This window comes from Mesocricetus auratus, unplaced genomic scaffold, assembly GCF_017639785.1.
Source record: "Mesocricetus auratus isolate SY011 unplaced genomic scaffold, BCM_Maur_2.0 Super-Scaffold_100033, whole genome shotgun sequence".
NCBI lineage: Eukaryota > Metazoa > Chordata > Mammalia > Rodentia > Cricetidae > Mesocricetus > Mesocricetus auratus.
Genome location: NW_024429213.1, coordinates 8,182,508 through 8,197,581, shown reverse-complemented (window position 1 = coordinate 8,197,581; position 15,074 = coordinate 8,182,508).

Below are 15,074 nucleotides of genomic sequence, written 5' to 3'. Positions count from 1 at the left end.
GAGAGAGGGGAGAGAGAGGGGGAGAGAGGGGGAGGGGGAGAGGGGGAGAGGGGGAGAGGGAGAGAGGGAGAGAGGGAGAGAGGGAGAGAGGGAGAGAGGGAGAGAGGGAGAGAGGGAGAGAGGGACCTAAACGTTCATACTGTGTATTCGTGGCCAACTGTCCCTCCATTACCGCCTGGGCTTTGAGCCTGGGGCCCGGAAGCAGGCATGTGTCTGCATCCCGACTTTGTCCGAGCCTGCCCTTGGGTGACATCATTCCATTGAGCCTCAGCAGAATGAGCGAACTGTGTCCTCTCCTCCTTCACTCCAGAGCTAAGGCTCTTGGTTTAGGTGGATTCGCCCAGCCTCTCAAGGAGCTAGGGTTTCTATCAGAAGGATGGTTTCAGTCAAGGCAATTCAGGGGTTTACTCACAAAAATTAGAATGGATGACCTGCCCCATCCGGATCTCACATAGGCAGTGGCTTTTGGCTTTTTGGATTTTTACTGGAGTTCCCCGCAGGACCGAGGCATTGGCCCTTTCCCCACCGTCAGCAGTGTGAACTGAATTTTACTGAGGATAATACGTCTGTATTAGACGCTTCAGACAGCTTGATCAGGTTGAATAGAACAACTTGGGGTGGAGAGATGGAATTTTGTGAAAAGAGAGTCGAAATTGTCTTGTCTTGTTTTAGAACCTTTATTAGTCATTTGCCTTAATCGTGTGAGTGTGGTGTGTGTGTGTATGTACATCTGCGCATATGGGATGCATGTGACATTTAGAAGACAACCTTGGGTGCCCTTTCTCAGAATGCATCCACTTTATTTTGAGATAGTGTGTGAAGCTTTCCAAGTAGACTGGGCTAGCTGGCTAGTGAGCTCCAGGGATCTGTCTGTTTCTGCCACCATCTTTGTTTTTGTTTTTTGTTTTTTTTATTTGGGTTCTGGGGATCCAACTCAGATTTACTGACCAAGCTGTCTTCCCAGCCTTGACCTAAATTCTTTAAAACAAAAACTAAATGGGTGGTGTGTAGGTGTGCATGCCACAGCATGTCGTGGACACCAAGGGCCAATTTGCAGGAGTCCATTCTTGCCTTCCATCACGTGGCTTTGGGGACTGAAGTCAGGTTATCAGGCTTGGTGGCAGGCCTCCTTCATGGCTGAAGCATTTTGCAGGTACCTGGCCTAACATTCTTGTAGTGATTAGGGAAGGAGCGTAGCATGCCTTTGGCCTCTGCCTGGAACAACACTGGCAGGTAACATCTAATACCGATGGAGCAATTGCTGGAGTCAGTCTGCGCGATGTTCTTACCAACCTCACTGGAAATTTATTGATTCACAACTTTGCTTTGATCTGTGACTATACAGTTCATGTTGTCTCTTCCACTGTGGAACACGGCATTCAAGGTTCCCAGGTCCTGGTTACTCATACATGACTCAGAAGAAACTATTTTCTTATTTCCTTTAAGGCAGAGTCACTTTATGTAAATGCTTGCCACCTATGGCACCAGGTCTCTTGCCCGTTCTAGGCCCTCGTTCCCTTGCTTGAGGAATCAAGTGTCTGGTTTAGATTATGTGGCACAGACACTTAGGGTGCCTGTCTGAGACAGCAAGTGAGAGAAAAAGGTCAGCCTGCCACCCAAATCCTTTTATTCTAGATCCTTCAGAAGTTCTCCCATAAACTTCAGTTCTAGTCCTCAAACAGTGGAAACCTCCACCTAGATGGCAAACATAGGCTTGCCCCTAATATTTGTGGGATCTGGGGTTAGAGAACACAGGGAGGGCCATAATACCATGTGTCTAAATATTTGAAAGTTATAAATCGAACTAACAAACCATTAAATATGTCTTATATCCTCCATTTGTGTATGTACCTGTGCATGTGCATGTGGGGGCCAGAGGTAAACATCAGTGTTGAGGAACTAGGCATCAGACACATTCCCTGATTGGCGGACAGATGCGGAAAAGGGCCATGACTAGAAAATAAAAAAAGGCAAACCTCCAAGATGGCCAGCTTCTTCCTCACCCTTCTGAACTGAGACAAAAGCCCGGCAGCTTAAAACAAAGGCCTGGTAGGCTTTTTCTCCCCATCAGTAGCCCCTCCTTGCTGATGAGTTTCAGGTTGGATCAATGCATGTTTACACAATAGTCATGGGTCAAATAGCCGTCCTGTCTTTGTTCAAGCTGTGCAACCCTAAATTAGGGGAGGAAGACCCTTCAGAGACTTTTAAAACACCAGAAAATCTAGAAAAGACTGGATTTTCCCCCAGGCTCTCGAGGGGCCCCGTCTGCTTTGTGCTTGCTGTGTGTTTCCTAGTAAAAGGCTTTCTCCTTGGCCGTGATTCATGGCTGATTCTGTCTGCCATCGAGAAAGACTTTCCCCACTGCTACCTGTCGAAGTGGAGATTAAAGATTTAATTCTTTACCTGTCAGAAAAACTGAACTCTATCAAGACTCCTATCCAATAACAGCGCCTTCCTCCCTTGTCCCCCACCTTCCGGTTTTCAGACAGTCTATCTCTGAACCTTGAGCTCACCAGTTGGGGCAGGCTTGCTGGCCCGGAAGCGCCAAGGGTTTGCCTGTCTCCACACCCCCGGGCTGGAGCTACGAACACACTGCCATGCCCAGCTTTTACATGGATGCTGGGGATCCAAACTCAAATCTTTATAATTTCAGAAGTAGCACTTCACCCACTATTGCCCCAGCTCTCATCTTCCTATCTTAGCCAATGTAGTCCTAGCATTCTGGAAGGCCGACTTGGAATTCTTCTATTCCTCAGTTGTTGTGGCTGGGACATGGGGCTACAGATAGTAATGCCAGCTTAAGGCCATGCCGTGACTTCCTCTTCCTCCCTGACTATATTTGCAAGGCCTCAGGCATTACGCTGGCCTGCCCCTGTCACCTGGCAGAATGCACTCAGGCAGCACTCTGGCCAGCCCAGGTGCAAAGAACCCCTTTAAAAGAAAGACCCCGTCCACGTATGCTCTCTTTCTGCTCTATTCTCTTTCCTGCTCCTCTTTTTCCCGCTCCTCTCTCTTGACAGGACTTTTCCTGTCTCCCTCTTCTCTTCTGTCTTCTCTCTGTCTCTGTGTCTCTTTACCTCTTTTCTCTTTCCTTCCCCCTTTTCCTTTCTAATAAAACTTCTCACTAAGCTCTGTCTGCCTGGCGTGTTTATCCCTTCACCTCGGTCAACCTCGCCCGACGTGGAATCTGCCAAGGTCACCCACGCAAGAACCGCCTCACGCTTTATCACAAGGTCTATCTCTGTACCACAGGAAGAGGTGAACCTTCCCACATGCGCAAGCACTGTATATATCTGCAAACTGCTGCTCTTCTGGAATGTGCACACTGCTGACCTTTAAGACACAACCCGACCTTTGAGAAACTAGACCAAGAACAGTGGGTACAGGACCTGGTGGGTGGAGAATTCCGAGGTCTTAGGTCACCAGTGACTCCTTGCCTGTGTCTCCCTCTCGTCTAGTCTAACTGGGGTACTGGCCAGGTGCTGTGGGGGTGTAGCCTTGGAGCTAGCACAGCTCCTTCACAGAGGCTAGACATCCACTGCAAACTATGAGGGTGCTGGGAAGGGAATCGTCCCCCCCACACACACACACAGGGTTTCTCTATGTAACAGCCCTAGCTGTCCTAGAACTAGCTCAGTAGACCAGACCGGCCTCCAACTCACTGAGATCCACCTACCTCTGCCTGGGATTAAAAGGCGTGCGGCACCTCTGCCCAGCGGGAATCGTTATTTCTTAGAGGTACAAAGGATGCTAAGGCTGGCAGAAAGGTTGAGAAATGGATGCAGATCCTAGGCCAGGGTCTCTGGATTATCAATGGACTGTAGGAGGTTGAACACGTGTCTTCCAAATGGTAAAAGCCCCGACCTGTTGCAGCTTATGTAGCTTTCAGGGGTCAGCCTCCTCTACCAGAACAAGGTGAAACCCTGAAGCCCATCCTGGTGCAGCTTTGTACTAGGCAGAAGTCGGACACCACTCCCTGTACCATGCCAACTTGGTAACCAACGCTTCTATACCAGTTTTTCTTTTTTAAAGATTTTCTTTCGTTTTGAGATGGTGTCTCACTCACAGGTTGGGCTGAATCTCAACACAAAGATCAAGCTGTCCTTGAACTCACAGAGATCCACCTGCCTTCGCCTCTTGGATTAAAGGTGAGCATGTTAGTAGAGGTCAAGAATCCTTTGGAGCTGGAGTTATGGGCGGTTATGAGTTGTCCAACATGGGTGTTTGTAGCACAAATTAATAAAGACCCAGAGACAAATATTAGAGTTCAAGCTTCAAACTGAAGATCAAAGAAGCAAAGCAACTAAGCCAGTAGATCTTATTTCTACCCAGCTGAAATGGCAATCCTGTCTCCACGAATCCTCATGCTTTTATTCCTTTCTCCGACCAGCCATAACACTCCTGTCCTTACCTCCCTAGTGCTGGGATAAAAGCCATGTGATCTCAAGTGCTGGGATCAAAGGCATGAGCTCTGTTGCTCTTTTAGACTGATTCTCTCTCATGTAGCCCTGGGTGGCGTTGAACTCAGAGAGATCCATCTGCCTTTGTCTCCTGAGTCTGGGGATTAAAGGTGTGTGCCACTACTGTCTGGCTTCTATGGCTAACTAGTGTGACTGCTTTGCTATTTTGATCTCCAGTGACTTTAATAAATCATAAACAATTTATCACCATAGATGCTGAGAACCAAAACCTAGCCTTTGGAAGAGCAGAAAGCACTTATTTGTTTTGCTCTATTTTTAAGACAGTGTCTCAACATGTATCCTTGGTTAGCCTGGAGCTTGTCATGTAGAGACCCATCTGCCTCAGCCTCCTGAGCGCTGGAATTAAGAAGGAACACACCATACCATCCAGCTACTGGAAGCATTCTTGACTGCCAAGGCATCTCTGTATCTGTCTCTGTCTTTCTGTGAGATGATCTCATGTAGCCCAGGCTGGCCTCTAACTCCCTAGGTAGCCAAGGATGGCCTTGGATTCCTGATAACCACCACCATAGTTTCAAGGTGAGAGAGCTACTCAAAGCCTCCATGAAGAATTCTGCACAAACTTCCCACCCCGCCAAGATGGCACTAAGAGCAGCTTTTTTCTTTTGCATGTTTGCTTCGTGAGACAAACTCCCACTGTGTAGCTGAGGCTATCCTGGACTTGCTGTGTAGCCCAGAGACCAGCCTGAATTCAAGCTTGCAATCCTCCTGCCCCAGGATTGTCAGTGCATTCCCAGCAGAAGCAGCCTTTGGGAAGCAGAGTGTCTACATCATACTGACACATAGCTCAAGACGCCTAGCAAATATAAAGTCCCTCATCTCCGCTGGAAGCAGTCATCCATGAAGGAGTTGGTAGATGAATGCCCAAGCTTCCCACCCTGCAGCTGAGAGAACTCAGGTGTGTGCTGGGCAGGCTGAGCGGCAGTGGCTCTTGGTGCCTGACAACAGTGCTGCATTCCACCCTCCCTGTTCCCTGTGGGGCTTCTGTCAATCACGTCCCAAGCAAAGTAATTCCATCTGTGTCGTGGTCCCAGGATCTGCTTCTGAAGGAACGAGAGACAGAGAACATTTCATGCTACAGTCTCGGCATCCATAAATAAAGGAGTGGTCTATGGCCGAGACTTCTTTCCCCTGGACCATTGCCTAGACAAGGAGTTAAACACGAGGTAACTAAGAAAGACTAGCTATGTCTTGGTACCTGATAGAGTTAGTGTTCTTCCATGGTAAAGCTACAAGTTGATCATGTTCACAGGCTCATGCTTACTTAGCTAGCTTTCTTATACAGACCAGGACCATGGATCCAGGGAGTGGTGCTGCCCACAGGGGATTGGGCTCTCCCACATCAGCACCACTCCCTGGGAAAGTGGTTCTGGGTTATGCAAGAAAGTTAGCTGAACATGAGACTGTGAGCAAGCCAGCAAGCATCGGTCCTCCGTGGTTTCTGCTTCAAATTCCTGCTTGAGTCAATGCCCCAATGTCTCAGTAATGAACAGTGAGCCAAGTAAATCCTTTCTTCCCTTAAGTTGCTTTTGGTCAAGGTATTTGTCTCAGCAACAGAATGAAACCAGAACACTGGCCAAGTGACTAACATCTAACAGACAGTCAGTGTCAAAGCTGGAGTCAGACATGGATAGAGAGGGACTTCAGCTACCCCTAACTACGTGAGTAGTACATAAATAGCCTATGATAGATTCCCTGGTTGGGCCAGGGCAGCCGACAGAACATGTGGGCCCTTCCTTGGCTCAGCTCCCGATAGCGCAGAGAATTAACCAGTCTTAGAAGATACTTTCTTAGTCTTCGTCTAGTTTCTGGCATTGTCTATAGAAACTCTAGAAAAGGGGACCTCAACAGATGTTCCCCCTGTCATGTAAGCCTCTCCCAATTATCAGGAGTTTCTCTTTCTTTTCTGTAGAGGGAGACTTTTCTCCATGTAGCCACTTGGACCGGTTTCTCCTCACCCACCTGGTCTCCGAAGTCATGTATAAGATAACCACTCAGAGACTTGATATATATTTCTAATTGTTTGGCCAGTAGCTTAGGCTTATTACTGACTAGCTCTCTCTTAAAATATTAACCCATTTCTATTAATGTTTGTATCTCCATATGGTAGTGGCTCGCCAGTGATGTCCTTGCATTTTGCTTCCACAGAGGCATCTCCTTAACTCTTTCTTCTCTCCACATCTTTGTTTGGAATTCCTGCCTGGCTTTACTCTGCTAAGCCGTTGGCGGAAACAGCTTCATTTATCAACCGATAAAAGCAACACATATTGACAGCATACAGAAAGACATCCCACATCACTTTTTCTTAATTTCCCCCCTTTCCTCAGTTTCTCGTTCTTCTGTAATAATTCAGAATAAAGCCTGCCTCTGCTTCGCAGGTTCTCACAAGAGTCTGTCATTAGTATTCTTTGGCATGTGACAACAAACTGGAGTTACTGTCCCAGGCCAATCTCTGATGGCCATAAGTGGTTGGCATTTTAGGTCCACAGGTCGTGCATAACTGTGCTGTGAAAGGTCTCATCACACTAAAAATCCCTGCAAAGGAGGAGTTTTCTATTTTCTTTCTATTGTGGTCAATTCTAATCCACTGGGCAGAAATAACACAGAAGCACTAGGCTGTCTCCTCTGGTGAGGAAGCTTCCTTTAGAAGACTTGCAAAGGTGAAAATGGGTCAGAATCACCTCTCACAGTTTCACTTACCACTCTCTTCCTCCTCCTGCTATCAAATGTATCACTCTGCGTGTTAAGAATAATGCAGAGTGGATTGGAACCGCAGGTGGTGGGTTCCTGGTCCTGCACTGGGAGGACCGCTGCTCCCAGGCGGGCAGATGCGGAAACACAGACCTGTAGACTTGGCTCATATTGAAAGTTTTATTGAGGAGAAGGCAAGAAAACAAGGTAAAGATACACAGGGACACAGAGACAGAGAGAGGACAGAAGAGAAGAGGGACCCAGGAAAAGTCCTGTCTGCCCCAGGGGAACAGCAGAAAGAGAGCATAAGTGGGGGGGTCTTTCTTTTAAAGGGGTCCTTTGTAGCTGCGTGCAGACTATGTAGTCATGGTGCCGTGAGCTGACTAGGGTACCCTCTGAGTGCATTCTGCCGGGTGACAGGGGCAGGCCAGTATGACGCCTGAATCTTTACAGAAGGGCTTTCTACATTTTAAAAATCGAGACAAAGTGTGTGTGACTTCCCTCTGTGTGTGTGTGTGTGTGTGTGTGTGTGTGTGTGTGTGTGAACATATGTCTATTTACTACAGATAGTGTTAATGCCACTGAGCGGGAATAAAGACCATTACCCAAATTCTTGTAGTTGACTTAAGCAAGCTTTTTTTTCTGTCTGACAGGGCTGTCTCCTTAAAGCAGGCTTTAAGACACAGCAGTGAACACAGGAGACAGTGCGGTTTATATAGCTTTAAAAAACCTGCAAGACGAGGAGGTGTCCAAGGGCTGGGGGATTTGGCTGAACATTTCAAAATTATTTGGCAGAACATCTTACTTTATCCATGTGGAAGTCAGGGTATAGAGTACAGAGCATGTTAAATTCCAGAAAATGGGTCAAGACACGGTCAGATTTAAGTTTTACAGAAAATGGGAATGAACTTATTTTGACCTTGTAAGAAGACGACTTCTAATCTTAAAATGGAGTTAGGTTGGTCCGTCAATAGGGCAAGGGCGACAAAGAAGGAATACTTGTTCCTCAATGTCCCCTTCCCTTTCCACTGGGGAGGAGCAGTTCACAGGTGGGAAGGGCCTTCCTCAGTGACACTCTTTTGCTAGAGCTGTTGGCTCATAGGGCTGATGATGGTGGAAGGCAAACTGGAAAGGGCGTGGAGACTTCGCTGGGATGTTTGACCGTACAAGTGATACGGGCATCCGGGGGTGGTGGGCTCCTCCAGGGCTTCCGGGCTTTGTGCTGCAGAACAGTCACTTAGCAGAGACACCTAGATGGTAGCAGGAGCAGGGATGGCTTATTAGAAAAGGCGCGCTTGGGAGTTGGCGAGCTGCCTCAGCAGTTAAGGTGAAGAGCACTTGCTGCTCTTCCAGAGGCCTGGAGTTGAGTTCTTGGCAGCTGACAACCACCTGTAAGCCAGCCTCAGGGGAACAGATGCCCTTGGTCTCCACAGGCAGCTGCACTCGCATGCACATACCCGTATGCAGACACATCCACCTACACATAACTAAAAATGATTAAAAAAATAAATCTTTTTTTAAAAAGAAAAAGACACTTTCGAGGGAGGAAGCTAGAGCAGGGGCAGGTTTAGCAGCACAAATGGTAAGTGCTGAAGAAGGCCAAGGCTTTCCGGTTCCATCGTGTGGGCTTCGCAGCATGTTTGAACAGCACGGGCTTTCTTGCACACGTAACTTAATGGGTTACCTGTGTCATTAGCATCTTCAGACACTGTGCCTCTGGCTTCAGGCAGTTCTAGCAGGGCTCCTGGCTGTGTGTGGGGGTGTGTCGTGGGGGAGCAGGGTGGTTCCAGGGTTGGAGACTTTGTTTACCAGCGTGTTTTTCTCTAATGTTAAATTTGTGTCATTTGTGTTAGGCCTTCGGAACTCACTGCCCACTCTACTCTTCCGCTCCAGGAGGATACCTCTAAGACCGGTGGTTACAAAGACTATGCCTACCGCTGCCACTTAAGGTAGGGATGAAGACTTCATCTGGGATGGGGAAAATTCCTCCTTCACCTACATTACCTCCTTCTAGCCCATCTCCATTAGTTCCCTCGTATCAGAGGTTAGACCAATTCAGTTGTATTTTGGCTTTCAAGGTTCAAGTGTAAGAAACAATTTCCCAGGAAACAGTGGCCTAGGATGGCTGAATTCACACCCAGAGTCCTTATGGAAGGGAATGCCAAACTTCCTCTCAGCAGATGCGGGATTTAGCCGGTTTTCATGGATACCCGAGGCTGATGTTTTACAAGGGAGCAGCAGCCACCCTCCACCCCCACTCAGGCCTTGGAGGAGCTGCTGGGACCAGGAGCATGTGGGATGGCTGAACCGTGGCCAGAGAGACATGCTCCTGCGGTCTCTACACGAACCCGACAGGCAGAGGAATCTCCGGGGCATTAGCTTGTTAAAGGGCCGGGATCAGAGGGTCTGGGTGGGGGCGGGGTCCCCGAGTTTCAGTATTCCTAAGCAGCTCCCAGATGCTGCTGCAGCTGTCTGCCGCCTCTCCTGCATGCACAAACCAAACTGAGAGGCAAGAGCTTGTACCCAGGCCTGGCAGGTTTCTAAAAGCCTCAGCTAGATTCTGAACACGACACTGGACTTCATGGCCTTAGGCCAAGCCTGGCTGTAACCCTCAACACCAAAGCCTCTTGCCGGCTCGGAGGGGGCTCTGCCACCTTCTGCTTGGGGATCATCCACGTCTCCAAACGAATGAAATCAGCAGTCGGCAGTTTGGGCAAATTGTTTAACTGTTAGCTTAAACTGCCGGGTCCCTGCTCCAGCCTATAAGTTACATAATGTGACCTTGTTGAAAAGACTGATAAAAGCATTTGGGAGCAGGAAGCCGATTTCTGACTGCTTATTGTTGGTGGGTGGGGCTAGGGCTGGGGTCGGGGAACGCGGCAGAATGTGGGAAGGGTTTTAGGAACTAAAGGGGCCTGGCAGATGGAGAGGACAGGAAGGCTCCGGTGGCCAAGGCTTGGGATAAAACTGATTGGTGTGTCAGCAAAATCTGTCACTGGCTTTAGCGATTCAGAAGGCAGACACGTTCTCTCATCTCTGCTAATCCTCATCTGATAAAGACGATTTCCCAGGCACTATATCTCCAGAAAAAAATAAGCAGTCAAACCTGAACGCACAGCCCTCTCGTCCGGCGTGCTCTCTGCTCAAGCCTTTCTTTCTTATTGCAACATTTCTTGGGCGATGGAGGGGCTGGGGACGCTGTGGCCAGACCCCCAGGATGGTAAGCAGCCTTTCGGATGGGCCATTAAGGGTTCTCCGCAGAGGCTATCCACAGTCTATTTTTTTTTTTTTTTTTTTGGTTTTTCGAGACAGGGTTTCTCTGTATTGTTTTGGAGGCTATCGTTCCAGCCCAGCCTCGAACTCACAGAGATCCGCCTGCCTCTGCCTCCCGAGTGCTGGGATTAAAGGCGTGCGCCACCACCGCCCGGCTCACAGTCTATTTTCTTGCCGAATCCTGGGTGATACATGAGTTCTCGTTGGGCCTTCGTTTGATGAAGGTTTGACAAATGAATGTACGCAGTGAAATTGGGGCGAGCTTCTGACCGGCTTTTCTTAACCTAACAGTACAAGTTTGTGTGGAGGAATGAATGCAAAGAAAGGAAAAATGGCTGGGCATAGTCAAGGAATCATGGCGGTGTGGGCAGAGACCCCTCCTGGGTACCCTATGACCTGGTGACCTGCACTTCCTCCCCTCAGGTGGGGATCCAGCTGCTGAACGGCTCTAAGCCACCAGGTACTAGGAAGGCCACGGGATGCTGCTCTTGCTTCTTCATGGTGAGTCCTGCTGCTGTGGCTCTGGGGTGGGAAGGTAGGCAAGGGTCACAGGGCCTCTGCCTTGAGAGTAGGGGCTCCAGGTGGCTTCAGCCACAGTTGCATCTGGGTACTCTCTGATCAGATGTACCTGCCGGGTGACTGTGGGCAAGGGGTAGAAAAAGCTGGAAGTGGAAGATTGTTTTTTCCTTAATTTGTTTATAAACAAAACTCCAGAGCCAAATATGAAAGAGTTTAGTTTTTTTCATTTTACATACCAACCCAAGATCCCCCTCCCCTTCTTCTTCCATCCCCCACCTCCACCCACCCCCATCCACTCCTCAGAGGGGGTAAGGCCTCCCTTGGGGAGTCAACAAAGTCTGGCATTCCAAGTTGAAGTAAGACCAAGCTCTTCCCCCTGTATCAAGGCTGAGCAAGGTGTTGCACCGTAGGGAAAGGGCTCCAAAAAGCCAGTTCATGCACCCAGGATAAGTCCTGGTCCCACTGCCAGCCCCCCTAACAGATCAAGTCACAGAACTGTCACCGCATTCAGAGGCTCTAGTTCAGTGCCATGCAGTTTCCGCAGCTGTCAGTCCAGAGTCCGTGAGCTCCCACTGTCTCAGGTCAGCTGTCTCTGTGGTTTTCCTCATCATGATCTTGACACCCCCCCCCCCTTGTTCATATGATCCCTCCTCTCTCTCTTCAACTGAACTCCGGGAGCTCAGCCCAGTGCTTGGCTGTGGGTCACTGCATCTGCTTCCATCAGTTACCGGATGGAGGTTCTATGATGACAGTTAGCCTCGTAGTTGCTAATCTGAGTATAGGGGAAGGACAGTTCAGGCACCCTCTCCACTATTGCTAGGAGTCTTAGCTGGGGTCATCCTTGTGGGTTCTTGGGAATTTCTTAAAGGTCTTTCAGCCATTTGAGTTTCTTCTGGTGAGAATTCTTTGTTTAGATCTATACCCCATTTTTAATTGGATTATTTGATTTGTTGATATCTAGTTTCTTGAGTTCTGTGTATATTGTGGAGATTAGTCCTCTGTCAGATGTGGGGTTGGTGAAGATCTTTTCCCATTCTGTAGGCTGCCATTTTGTCTTGTTGACTGTGTTCTTTGCCTTACAGAAGCTTTTCAGTTTCAGGAGGTCCCACTTATTGATTGTTGATCTCAGTGTCTGTGCCACTGGTATTAATATAGGAAGTGGTCTCTTGTGCCCAAGCATTCAAGGGTACTTCCCACTTTTTTCTATCAGGTTCAGTGTGACTGGATTTATGTTGTGGTCTTTGATTCATTTGGACTTGAGTTTTGTACATGGGGATAGATATGGATACATCTGCAATCTTCTACATGCCAGCATCCAGTTATGCCAGCACCATTTGTTGAAGATGCTTTCTTTTCTCCATTGTATAATTTTGGCTTCTTTGTCAAAAATCATGTTTTTATAGGTGTATGGATTAATATCAGGTTCTTTAATTTGATTCCATTGATCCATGTGTCTGTTTTTATGTCAATACCAAGCCTTATTACTATAGTAGAGTTTGAAGTCAGGGATGGTGATGCCTCTGGAAGTTCCTTTATTGTACAGAACTGTTTTGCCTATCCTGGGTTTTTTGTTTTTCCATATGGCGTTGAGTATTGTTCTTTCAAGGTCTATGAAGAATTATGCTGGAATTTTGATGGGGATTGCATTGAATCTGTAGATTGCTTTTGGCAAGATTGCCGTTTTTACTATGTTGGTCCTACCTATCCAAGAGCATGGGAGATTTTTCCATTTTCTGATATCTTCTTTCATTTCTTTCTTTAAAGACTTAAAGTTCTTGTCATACAGGTCTTTCATTTGTTTGGTTAGAGTTACCCCAAGGTATTTTATGTTATTTGAGGTAATTGTAAAGGGCAATGTTTCTCTGATTTCTTTCTCAGTCTGTTTATCATTTGTATATAGGAGGACTACTGATTTTTTTAGTTAATCTTGTATTCTGCTACATTACTGAAGGTGTTTATCAGCTAGTTCCCTGGTAGAATTTTTGGGGTCATTTATATATACTATCATATCATCTACAAATATCAAAAGTCTGACTTTTTCCTTACCAAATTGTATCCTCTTGATCTCCTTTGGTTGTCTTATTGCTCTAACTAGTACTTCAAGTACTATACTGAATAGATATGGAGAGAATGGACAGCCTTGTCTTCTTCCTGATTTTAGTGGAATCGCTTTGAGTTTCTCTCCATTTAATTTGATGTTGGCTGTTGGTTTGCTGTATATAGCTTTTATTATGTTTAAGTATGTCCCTGTTATCCCAGATCTCTCCAAGACCTTTATCATGAAGGGGTGTTGGATTTTGTTGAAGGCCTTTTCAGCATCTAATGAGATTATCACGTGGTTTTTTTTCTTTCAGTGTATTTATATGGTGAATTACATTGACAAATTTTCATATGTTGAACCATTCCTGTATATCTGGGATAAAGCCTATTTGATCATTGTAGATGATTTTTTTATGTGTTCATGGATTTGGTTTTGAAATAGGGTTATTTTTTTTAAAAACATTCTTATGTATTTTCATTTTCTGGATGTGAATTTATTAGCGTTATAACCCCAAATCAGTGATTTTCTAGACACACTATTTTAAATTCAAGGTGGGTGTTGTGGTATACACCTTTAGTCTCAGCACTTAGGAGGCAGAGGCAGGGGGATCTCTGTGAGTTTGAGGACAGCCTATCTTACATATTGAGTTCTAGGGCTACATAGTGAGTCTAAATATTTAAAAGAATTTCATATTTTAAACTCAGTGAAAAACAAAAATCTCTTGGAGCAAAATCTTCCTAAGGGGGGCAATGGAATTGTGCATTATAGAGTTTAAATATTTTTATTTTTCAAACTCTGGGTGTGTTGAAACAGGGTCTCATATATGCAGGCTTAAACTTATGTGGCCAAAGCTCATCTTATCTCAGCCTCCCAAGTGCTAGGATTACAAGTCCAAGCTACCATCCCCCTCCATCCACCCCCGCCCCCTGCTGCTGCTTTCAATCAGTATACCAAAAATGGGCTCAGCCAGTGGCCCCATGGTAGAATGAGTACTTAGCATGAATAGGGTACTTGGAACCATCCCAAGGATTGTCCCAAAACACCTCTGTCCCAAAAACCTAGAAATACTTGCCACAAAATACTTTCTCCAGTGGCTCAAATCTCAGCTCAAGGGTAAAAATCAATCAATCAACCAATCAATCAATTTCCTTTTCAGTTCTTCAGTAAACGACTCTACACAAAGAATCTGGTTTTCTGATCCTTGTGGGGGAATTAATTACTTGAAGTTATGGTAGTGTATGTAATGATATTTGTATATGGCACATGTTACAGAATATTTTACCAGATGATTCTAAAATTCTTATTTTGTGTTCTAGTTTTCTTTATGTCACTGTGAGAAAACACTCCAACCAAAAGCAACTAAGGGTAAGAAAGGATTTATTCAATTCACATTGAGGAAAATCAAGGCAAGCTCAAGGCAGGGTTGAAGGAAGGCGGCTTGCTTGTCCACGTAGGGTTACCTATCACCTTGGAACTCATTTCAAAGCCAAAGACGTACAGTTGCTGGCTTGTTGGTTGCCTTATACTTAGCTAGATTTCTCATATAGCCCGGGACCACCTGCCTAGGAATGGTGCCTCCTGCAGTAGGCTGTGCCTTCCTACAATCAATGAATAATCAAGACAATCCCTCACAGACATACCCATATGCTAATCTGACCTAGGAATTTCCTTAACTGAAGATACCCTCTCAGGTGACTCTAGGTTGTTTCAAGTTGACAGTGAAAACTAACCAGAACACTCTATATTCCATCTTTTTTTTTTTAAAGTGGGACATGCTCTGTTCCATCAAGCAACAGACAACACACCTTTAGTGTATGCAAGGGATGCTAGACGGGTACAACCACATGGCCTTTGTCTTTGATAAACCTACATTCCTTAATTGGGAGTCAATCAATCAATTGATAAATAAAAGAAATAAAAATCATCAATGGGGCATAGGGACATCATGATAAATAGGATATGACTCCTTACTTGAGAAGCCTCCAAAGGATGGGGTTGACATTTATATAATCACTAATAGCCAACGTCTTGCTATTTCTCCTTAGAAAGGAGAGGTTTGACTGAGTCAT